The sequence below is a fragment of the Gekko japonicus genome, unplaced genomic scaffold, assembly GCF_001447785.1.
Source record: "Gekko japonicus isolate JY-2015 unplaced genomic scaffold, Gekko_japonicus_V1.1 scaffold15, whole genome shotgun sequence".
NCBI lineage: Eukaryota > Metazoa > Chordata > Lepidosauria > Squamata > Gekkonidae > Gekko > Gekko japonicus.
In genome coordinates this window covers 4066661-4077522 of record NW_015165830.1, presented here as the reverse complement: position 1 = coordinate 4077522, position 10862 = coordinate 4066661, and positions in this window count along the sequence as shown.

Genomic DNA, 10862 nt, shown 5'->3' with positions numbered 1-10862 from the left:
CCAGTGCAGTGTAGTGATTGAGAGTGTAGGACTCGTATCTAGGACACCCAGGTTTGAATCCCCACTTGTGCCATGGAAGCTCACTGGGTGAACTTGGGCCAGTCACAATATATCGGCCTAACCTACCTCACAGGGTTGTTGTGAGGCTAACATGGAGGAGAGGAGACCAATGTAAGCTCCTTGGGGTTCCCACTGAGGAGAAAGGCAGAGTACAAATAAATAAATAAATAAAATAAATAACCCCACAGGCTTGCTGTGAGGATAAAATGGAGGGGGGGAGAACCAACTATACTGCTCTGAGATCCTTGAAGGAAAGCTGACATGAAAGTAGATACATAGATAGATATTACATAACAGTTGCCAGTGAAGCTGAATCTGTAGTGTGGTTAATCTGTATTAGTGTTACACATCTGTGCATGTTATTGAGATTACTAATAGGAATCTGGATTCAAGTGTAAAACAACGATGACATTCATGATCAAATGAATTAGATGTAATATTTGTGTATATGGTTTATGTGTAAGATATATTTTAGTCAAACCTTTGCTTAATGAAAGCTATCTACCAGCAGCTACACTGTTTCCATTCAGTCAGGGGTAATATGTTAGTAACAGAAATTGGTAGGGCTGTTGCCTTCCATGTCCTGCTTGATGTCAGGTCTTGAAGAAACTCACTCCCAACAACAGTCTCTTGGCAGTGATTTGTCTATTGAGCAATAGAGAGGTCTCAAGCATAGACAATCGTGTCAGAACTGACTCCCTTGGTGCCAATTCAAACAGGCCCCCCTTATTACCAATCCAATAACATCAATACATCTAGCCCGCCAAAATCTACTGTATACCGTTAGCCCTCCTCCAACACCTGTAAGCATAGGGTTACATTATCTAGTGGTGTCTAGTACTCAAGGACAAGCACACATTCTTTCCATGGAATGGAGGCCCCGTCATAGATGCAGTTACAAGGGAGCGCTACTCCCAGCAAAGCAGTTCCACACACACACACACACTCACATGCTTCCCCCTCCCCGCCAGAATAAAACAGGATGACAAGCATACAGAGCCAAAGACAGACTGACAGTTAAGAAACCCATGGTAAATAAGGCCCCCCCAAGTCTGTCACCCCCCAGGTTTGTGGGGATGTGTTTTATGAACTGTTCGAACTAATCTGGGGGCTTTAACATGATCGCTTCAGACCCATTCATCATGACTAGGGTCAAAGTCTCACCACTTGATACGATAGTAAAGGTGGCCCTGCTTTATCTTAGAGTCCAAAACCTCTTCTACCACCTGGTGGAGTTCCCCATCCACCATCAGGGGGGGAGGAGCTGGGTGGTCGAGGTCTCCATTTCAAAGGTCCAGGATCCTTCTTCAGTAGACTGAAATGGAAAATGGGATGAATATGACGTAAGTTCTTTTGCAAGTCCACCTCCACAGCCACCTTGTTAACAACTCTCACCACTTTAAAAGGCTCAGCATACTCTGGCACCCTCTAACCAATGTCTCTAGGTAGTAAGGGCCAGCTTGATGGCAGCAGCTTCCTTGTCCCAAACTGCCCAATTTCTCTCTGTCTCAGAGAACTTTTTCAACACATAGGCAGGCAAGGGGGTGCAGGTTCCCATCCTCCCCCTGTTGCAAGATCGCCCCACCGCCACATCTCAGGTGTCCACTTGTACTACAAAGGGTTTATTTTCATCCGGGTGGCTCAAAATTGGCTCAGAAGTGAACAAAGCCTTCAATTGGTCAAAAGCCTGTTGGCACTCCGTGGTCCAAAATAACTTACAGCCTAGTTTCTTACCCTCTGGCCCCTTCCCCATTGTTTTCAGCAGGTCTGTGAGGGGCAGGGCTTCCTGGGCGAAATTTGGGATGAACGGTCAATAGAAATTGGCAAACCCAAGGAATGCTTGGAGTTGCCTCCTTGTTTGAGGGGGGTCCCACCGTAATACATCTTTGACTTTTTGAGGGTCCATGCCCAGTCCCTTCCCAGAAATCCAGTAGCCCAAAAAGTCCAACTCTTCCCGGTGGAACTCGCACTTGGACAGTTTTACGAACAACCGGTTCTGATAAAGGGCTTTCAGCACGTCTCTGACCAGCTACACATGCTAGTCCTTATATTTTGTATAAATCAAGATATCACCCAGATAAACAAGAACCCCTTTGAACAAATCTTCGTGCAACACTTTGTTGATCAAGTTCATGAACATTCCAGGGCCCCCCAATAGCCCGAATGGCATTACTAGGTATTTGAATTGCCCCAGTGGGGTATTGAATGCGGTCTTATGTTCGTCCCCCTCCTGGATGCATACCCAAAAGTAGGCATCTCTCAGATCCAACTTTATGAAAATGTGGCCCTGGGTGGCCTCCGCCAGTAAGTCTTTTATTAAGGGGAAGGGATGTTAGACATCGACATGGCATTCAGGCCCCGATACGCATCTGTACCTGTGTATGCATCTCAATCCTCCATCCTTTTTCTTGCAGAAGAGCATGGGTGCTGCAAATGGTGAGGTCGCTGGCCAGATGAACCCCCTGGCCAGATTCTTATCAATGAACTTTCACGGTTCCTCCTTCTCAGCCAGGCTCATGGAATACAGTTTCCCCTTGGGCATTTTGTGGCCAGGCAAGATCTCAATAGCACAGTCAGTTTCCTGGTGAGGGGGCAGTTTGTCCACCTCCCTCTTTTCAAATACCTTGGCCAAGTCTCTATATTCGAGGGGGATTTAATTTAGCTCCTCCCTGGCCAGGCACACCTGCTCCGGTACCGGCTGCAGATCCCCCCCACTCCAAGTTCTATCTATGCACTTTGCAGCAGGGGTCCAGAAACCGCAGGGTTCCCACACTTCATTGGATAAAGGGGTAATGTGCTCTGAGCCAGGGGCTCCCTAACACCATCGGAACTTGGCTGAGGGGTTCACAATGAAATACCTTAACTCCCAATGGGAGCCCACTCCCACTGGTAGGTGGGCCATGCAATGTACGCAAGGCTCCCCCTTCATAGCCATCCCATCCATCTGGGAGAAAACTAGGGGCTCCTCCAGCTTTGTAGCTTGGCCCCCAGACCCATCACCAGTGCTGGGCTGATTAGGTCTGAGTCACCCTGAGTCAATAAGGGGTAGCTTCCCAGCTGGGAGACCAATGGTCGCCCGGTTACTGTAAATAGCCTATCGGGAGTAGGGGGTGTGTTTAGGTGTGCTTGGTGGCGGGTTTTCTGAATGCATATAAACCGGCCTGCGAGCCGGTCAGTCGTCTTTGTCCTGAACTAACTAAAGGTATGCTTAGCTGAAATCACTCTCCGTCTGCATACTTTTCACGAACGAAGATTCCCAGACACTTCCCACAATTAGAAAAGATACCTTTAGACATTTATCTGCTAGTTTGACATATTTATTGCTTTACAACTGTTGACCTTATAGCCTTAACTTGTTATTTAGTGTCACTTCGCATATCTTGATCATCATGATGTTGCATGTTAATTTGCTTTTCATTCTCTGGCTATAAGTTTGAACCTTGACTGCCATTCTAATGTATTTGATACAGTGTTTGTGCACACAAAAGCTCATGCCTTGAATAAATCTTTGTTGGTCTTAAAGGTGCCATTGGACTCTAAATTTGTTGTCTAGCATTATTTATCTCTCTAGTGCAGGGAGTTTCAAATTTTGTTTTGCTTTGGGTTCTTAAATATTTTTTTCAGGGGGGACTGCTGGAGAGAAAACAGACAATGCTACGGCCTCCATAGCCAAGTTCTTGAAAATGTACCCTTCTTTTATTCCTTGGGTTACCTTGTCTCTCTTCTACTGCTCCATCCATTCATGATTTCTTTCTTTCTTTCTCCTTTGATCCAATGATCTTGAACGATGAAAAAGGAGCCTTTATTTCTTTACCTATGGTGCTGGAGAAGACTCTTGAGAGTTCCTTGGACTGCAAGAAGAACAAATCAGTCAATCCTAAAAGAAATCAACCCTGACTGTTCCCTGGAAGGCCAGATAATGAAACTGAAGCTCAAATACTTTGGCCACCAAATGAGAAGGGAACACTCACTGGAGAAGACCCTGATGCTGGGAAAGATTGAAGGTCAAAGAAGACGGGGACAGCAAAGGATGAGATGGTTAGACAGTGTCATAGATGCAACGAACATGAAGTTGAGAAAACTTCAGAGGACGGCAGAAGACAGGAAGGCCTGGCGGGATCTGGTCCATGGGGTCGCGAAGAGTCGGACTCGACTGTGCGACTGAACAACAACAAAATTTCTTTAAGAAAAAAATGGTGGAGAGATACTTGACCACAATCAGCATAGACTTTGGATTTCTATCCACCAACAGATCAGGGACTATATTGTCTTTTGATATGGTAGAAGGTAATTTTGTTAAAATAGCGGCAATCCATAGCTCATGATAGAAATTATAATAAAGGCATTCCAGTATCATATGGGACAAGGAGTCGACCTTTTTCAGGCCACATTGGCAAAGCCTGTCTGAATACGGAAAATTACAGTATCTCCCATATAGGACAGTTGAAGGGGCAACGTTCAAACGCACAAGCATAAATGCTCTACAGTAACGAGGAACGGTTAGAAATAGATAACCTGGGCTAAATGGGCTAAGATCAAACAGTGATCTTGAAGTGCGAAGCCCTTCCTAAAGCCAATTTGCTCCCTCCCAAGGATGTTATTACAGGTTATCTATTCCTCTAATTTGAGGTATGCAGGGCTCTTTTTGTAGCAGGAACTCCTTTGCATATTAGGCGACACCACCCACCCAATGTAGCCAATCCTCCAAGAGCTTACAGAGCTCTTCTTACAGGAGCTACTGTAAGCTCTTGGAAGAGTGGCTACATTAGGGGTGTGTCGCCTAATATGCAAAGGAGTTCCTGCTACAAAAAGAGCCCTGGATAAGTATGAAGTATGCAACTTTGCTACTGATGAGAGAAGCTTGATAGGGCAGTAGTTTGCTGGATCTGACTTGGAACCCTTCTTGAAGACTGGAATGATAATAGAGTGTTTCTAAATTGGGGGGGGGGGGGATGTTCCCCGAAAGGTTGATCTCAGAGAAAATTGGAGCCAAAATCATAGCCCAATGCGCTGGATTAGCCTTGAACAAATTGTTAGATACTGAGTCCAGACCTGGACCCTTCCCTGAGCATAAACACTTGCTCATGGAAATCCAGCTCAATGATAATGGGCCAGGAGGGGAGGTCAACAGCGGACAAACCGCATGATGTCCTATTTTCAGAGGAGAATATTTTCTTAAAGAATAGCATCCATTCAGGAGCAGAGATACAAGAGGGGGAAAGATGGTTTTCTATGCAAATTTCCAGAGGTCAATGTCCAAAATAGGCTGGAATCTTTGTTATTAATTGCAGAAATCTGAAAGCCCCATATCCTATACATTTCCTCTCTCTCTTTTTCTTATTTAGTGTTTTCCTATAATGCCCTTAGTTTCCTCAGAACTTCCAATGTGTTGTTCCTTTTAAATTCACAATGTTTGCGATGGATCACCTTCTTTACACTCACCACCAAACCAACTATTAGGTCTTTTGACTTCTTGAATGCCCAAGTGTGGATTAATATATAAAGGTTTCCCTTGCTCAAAAGCCAGTCGAATCTAACTCTAGGGGTTGGTGCTCCTCTCCGTTTCCAAGCCGAAGAGCCAGCTCTGTCCAAAGACTTCTCTGTGGCATGTGCCTGGCAGGACTAAATGCCGAGGCGCACGGAATGCTGTTACCTTCCCACTGAAGTGGTACCTATTTATCTACTTGCAATTTCTTGCTTTTGAACTGCTAGGTTGGCAGGAGCTGGGGCCAAAAGGTTCAAAATATTAAATAAGAACTATAGAGTAATACATTTATTCTTTAAATTACACAAAAGGAGTTTTTTTCTGCCTTTCCAGAAATTCTTGGGAATTAAGCAGCTTTATTGCTGCCTCCTCAATAGCAGAAGACCATCCAATGCGGCGGGTAAATGCCTGCTTATCAGTTGGATGGAACTAGTGCTTACAGAACATGTGACTATCCACAGGGGTGCAGAAGCTGAGAGAAATTGGGAGATGGTCCCCCTATATATTCTTTCACACTAACTTTCTCAACTAAACTGAAGTAATCTACCACAATAATAATAAATCAAACTGGCCCCCTATGACCAAAAAAAGAAGAAGTAAAATCACCTTTTCAACCAATTTCTTTTTGTCCATGGAAAAATCAAACAGTTGGCAGCATTAACTGTCTTATCTTTTGAAAATCTATTGTACAAATGGGGGGAAATTTCTTCTGGCTCACAACCTAACAATTTTTTGACCAGACTCTTGTCATCTTGACCAATTCTAGCATCGACGTCACCTGCAATAAGTTTTGGGGAGTAAAATAAAAGCATTAATCTAAAAAAAGAAGGCTGCTAGATAAATTCTCATAACATTTTAAATTGATTGAGGCAGGGTGTAAATTTAGAAGGGAGGCTATATGATTCTTTACAAGCCATTTATTAGTCCAATTAACAATTCTTTCTCTAAAGCAATAAATGTCTAACACAATTCTACAAGGGTCTGGAACAGAAGAAGGATCTATCGTAATATTATGAGCTTTCTCCCAATCCTTCACTGGATTGCTATTTGGGATGGGATTTGAGTGGAAAGGTAATCTGTTTTTTCATAAATTTTATTTAGAGTGTCTGCAGTAAGGAAAGTTTGTGATGCTAAGAGGTTCAATATTGAGTTCCCATTTTTAGATATCCCAAATGGTTGGGACATATTCTGCACATCACCCAAGTTTACAGCTGCCTCTCTGGTTAGAGAGTCATTCAAGATATTATGGACACTATCCGCATTTGCATCATTTGATAAAAGAAGATGGTCTGTAGGATCCTCTTAGACTCAAAATCATGGATCCTATGCCCCTCCTTTGCTTAGGAGAGGGATGTGTAAGGTCCTCAAAGGGACAATTGTGCTTGCAGTTCATAATAGTCTCTTCTTTAATGGAGAGAGGAGTCTTTGGGTTATACAGTATTTGTGCTCTAAAACAAGTCCGACCTAGTTAACTCTTTGAGCTTGTATGTCTCAAATCCATGATGCTATAATTATTAAAAGTTATTGTTAAAATCAGGACTTTAAAATTGCTGCCCCTCCAAATGGAGCAATTAATAAAATTGTATCTCCACACCGATCTCAAAACTAAAACAAATTAAAAACAAGTTAAAAACAGAACAAGAACAGAGCAAAACAAGGCAAAGCAAAACAGGAAAACAGCAGCAGCAACAGCAACAACAAATGCCTTATCACCACATGCTTGGGGTGGGGGCCGCAGTGCTCAGGGCTGGGGAAAAGACCTTTAAAGGGTTGATTTTTTGCAAGCGGAGCATGTGGCCCACAACTGCCTCCCTCCCTCCCTCCTTGTAGATTTAAAGGACCCTCCAGATGGTCGGGCCACATGGTCTCTGCCGATCAGCTGAAGCCCTTTAAATTGGGCAAGAGAAGTGCCTGGATGGGTGGCCGTTCTTGGGGGTGTGACTTGGGGTGGGGCTTCCCCCACTGGCCAGCTGCCCAGTGCAGATTGAAGCCCCCAGAAGTGGGGGAACCCCCACCTGGACCTGGGGGCTGGCAACCCTAATCACCACAGATTGCACTAAACAGAGCCTCCACTTACTCACACATTCTAAACAGTTCAAAGGCTTTTCCTTGCTGTTAGATTCTCTTACTTTCTAACTCCTGGCTTTTTGCAACTTCAGCTATTTAGCTTTTGTCTTCCTTTCCTTGGCAATTAGGAGGGAGAATCAAAGTAGATAAGGTAGGTTAATAGAAAAGCTCAGGGCTTTCTTTGTAGAAAAAGCCCAGCAGGACCTCATTAGCATAATAGGCCACACCCAACAGCAGAAACTCATTAGCCTATTAGATCACACCCATGACAGCACAGCTCATTAGCATATTAGGCCACTCCGCATGCCTTCCCTTGGCTTGCCTGGGCATCCCGCAGCCGTGGGGAGCCCGGGCAAGCCCCCCTTGAAGGGAAGGGAAGGCAGTTTAAACTGCCTTCCCTTGGCTTACCCAGGCGCCCCACAGCTGCGGGGACCATAGGCAAGCCAGCCCTTGGACAGGCCAGGGGAGGTGCGGGGAGGCATTTAAATGCCTCCCCAATCCTTCCAGCCCCCCCTGCCTCGGAGTCACCGGAGGGGTTGCTCTCCAGGCCTTCTGTCTGTAGCCACATACAGAGAGGTTTTAGCTGTAGTGGGCGTGGCCAATTCTGAAGCCAGCCAGAACTTCATTCCTGTGCGTTCCTGCCCAAAAATAGCCCTGGAAACGCTAAATGGTAATGAACTGGCAATCAGAATCCCCTCAAAAGCCCTTTGAGCTACAATACACTCAAGTCATGCCCAAACAGGAGAGAGAGGGAGGTTTTGGCAACACATTTCCAAAGTCTGTTATCTCCTTCCCTTCTTGTTCCATCCATTCATGATTTCATCCTTCCTTTCTTTCCCATTTGATTCTTCCCTTAATATTTTATCTTTTTAAAGACCCAGAACCACTGTGCCCCTTAGCATATTCTCCTTCTCTTATCTATTCTTTTCTTTCTTGCCAGCTCTCCCCTTTTTTCTTTGACATATCCTCCTTAACTCTTCCTTTCTTTTGCAGGATTAACTCTCCTTTTATTTAATATTTTCTTCCCCTGCCTTTCTTCCTTCCCTGTACTTCCCCCTCTTTTTTATTGAGCCCTCCTCCTCCTGATTTTCAGTAGCACTCTCTACCCAGGGCAGGGAAGAGTAGTACACCAGGAAGACCGGGATCCTTTCTCACACTAGCTCTGTTCCAGTGATCAAATCAGGGATACTGGGCATATAGAGGGACGAAGAGCATCCCGGTGCAAGCAGTTTGTGTATGTACAGGGTCTCTATCTCTCTCTCCTTCCTAGGTTTTTCCAGACATTTCTACACTCCAATACATAATACAATTAAACAATAGTTCTATTGGTCTTTTAAACACAACATGGCTGACAAATTGGTATCACAAGTTTCCCTAACAGATTTGGCACAATTCTCTTCTATGAGTAGGAAATTGTAATGGGATAGGAAAATGGTAATTACTGATTTAAAATGCTGGTTGACTTTGCCCTTGTGCTCAGTATGATATAATACCTCTCTCTCCCTCCCCCCCCCTCTCACACACACCCACACAAGGTTGGGCGAGAGGGTTTGATTTGCTAATGATCCTTGGGAGGGACCTCTATAGCTATGGAATGCTGAAGCATACTGATACACAGTAGGGGTGGGGGCAGAAGAAGACTACTTAAGGTGAGGTCACATCCCGCCACTTCTTTAACATCACCCCAACCTGTAATACATCCAATAATACTTTATAGCCGACATTAGCATGAGCTTTGCTGGGTTGTTGCACTTGGTGAGTGACAGGGATTCCCAGCCCTTCTGATCCTGTGGGAACCTTTGCAATTCTGACACAGGGTGCTGAGTGCAACCACACACACAGAGGAAGCTTAAGTGCCCGCCCAGTTGGATATCCAGTGGCCAGTCAGGAGCCCTGCTAGATAATTGCTCCACCTGGTCCCTCCCACTTGATGAAAACATTTGGTGGGCAGCTAGAAAAGGTATCAGTGGGCACCATGGTGCAGTCCCCTGATGTAAGACATAGTCTACAGAAATCTGCCCGGTAAAAAATAATAATCTAATAAAGACGAGATCCTTTCATGTAATGACCACACCTCTGATAGCTGGTGTAATCATTGTAAATATAGACAATAATTTACATTTTCTTCTCTTACAGCCTGCTTATGAATATGATGCATTTCAGCTGCTTTTCACAAATGAGAGCAATTATCATTAGTTCAACAGTGTTTGTATGCTCTGAACCAAACAGAATGCTGTGAATTTGGTCTTCTATGATGAAAGCTGCATGGGTATTACGTGATGATTGCTAGATAGCATTTCTAGACAAACAGACAGAACTATAAATCTAAGACTAATAGGGGACAGGGTAAAAGCCGGAACGGCCCGGAACGGCCCGGAACGGCCCGGAACGGGCATTAAACACACAATAGTACCGCAAAAAACAGTGGCATGCATTACAGGCACTCCAGAACCATATTCTAGAAATGGAAACAGGGAACTCTCACACTTTTATTAACCCTTTCCAGGCCAAAATGCCTCCAGAACCGCCCGGAACGGCCCGGAACGGGCACTAAACACACAAGAGCATCGCAAAAAACAGTGGCATGCATTACAGGCACTCCAGAATCATATTCTAGAAGTGGAAACAGGGAACTCCCACTCTTTTATTAACCCTTTCCAGGCCAAAATGCCTCCAGAACAGCCCGGAATGGCCCGGAACGGCCCGGAACGGGCATCCCACTCTTTTATTAACCCTTTCCAGGCCAAAATGCCTCCAGAACAGCCCGGAATGGCCCGGAACGGGCACTAAACACACAAGAGCATCGCAAAAAACAGTGGCATGCATTACAGGCACTCCAGAATCATATTCTAGAAGTGGAAACAGGGAACTCCCACTCTTTTATTAACCCTTTCCAGGCCAAAATGCCTCCAGAACAGCCCGGAATGGCCCGGAACGGGCACTAAACACACAAGAGCATCGCAAAAAACAGTGGCATGCATTACAGGCACTCCAGAACCATATTCTAGAAGTGGAAACAGGGAACTCTCACTCTTTTATTAACCCTTTCCAGGCCAAAATGCCTCCAGAACAGCCCGGAACGGCCCGGAACGGGCACTAAACACACAAGAGCATCGCAAAAAACAGTGGCATGCATTACAGGCCCTCCAGAACCATATTCTAGAAGTGGAAACAGGGAACTCTCACTCTTTTATTAACCCTTTCCAGGCCAAAATGCCTCCAGAACAGCCCGGAACGGCCCGGAACGGCC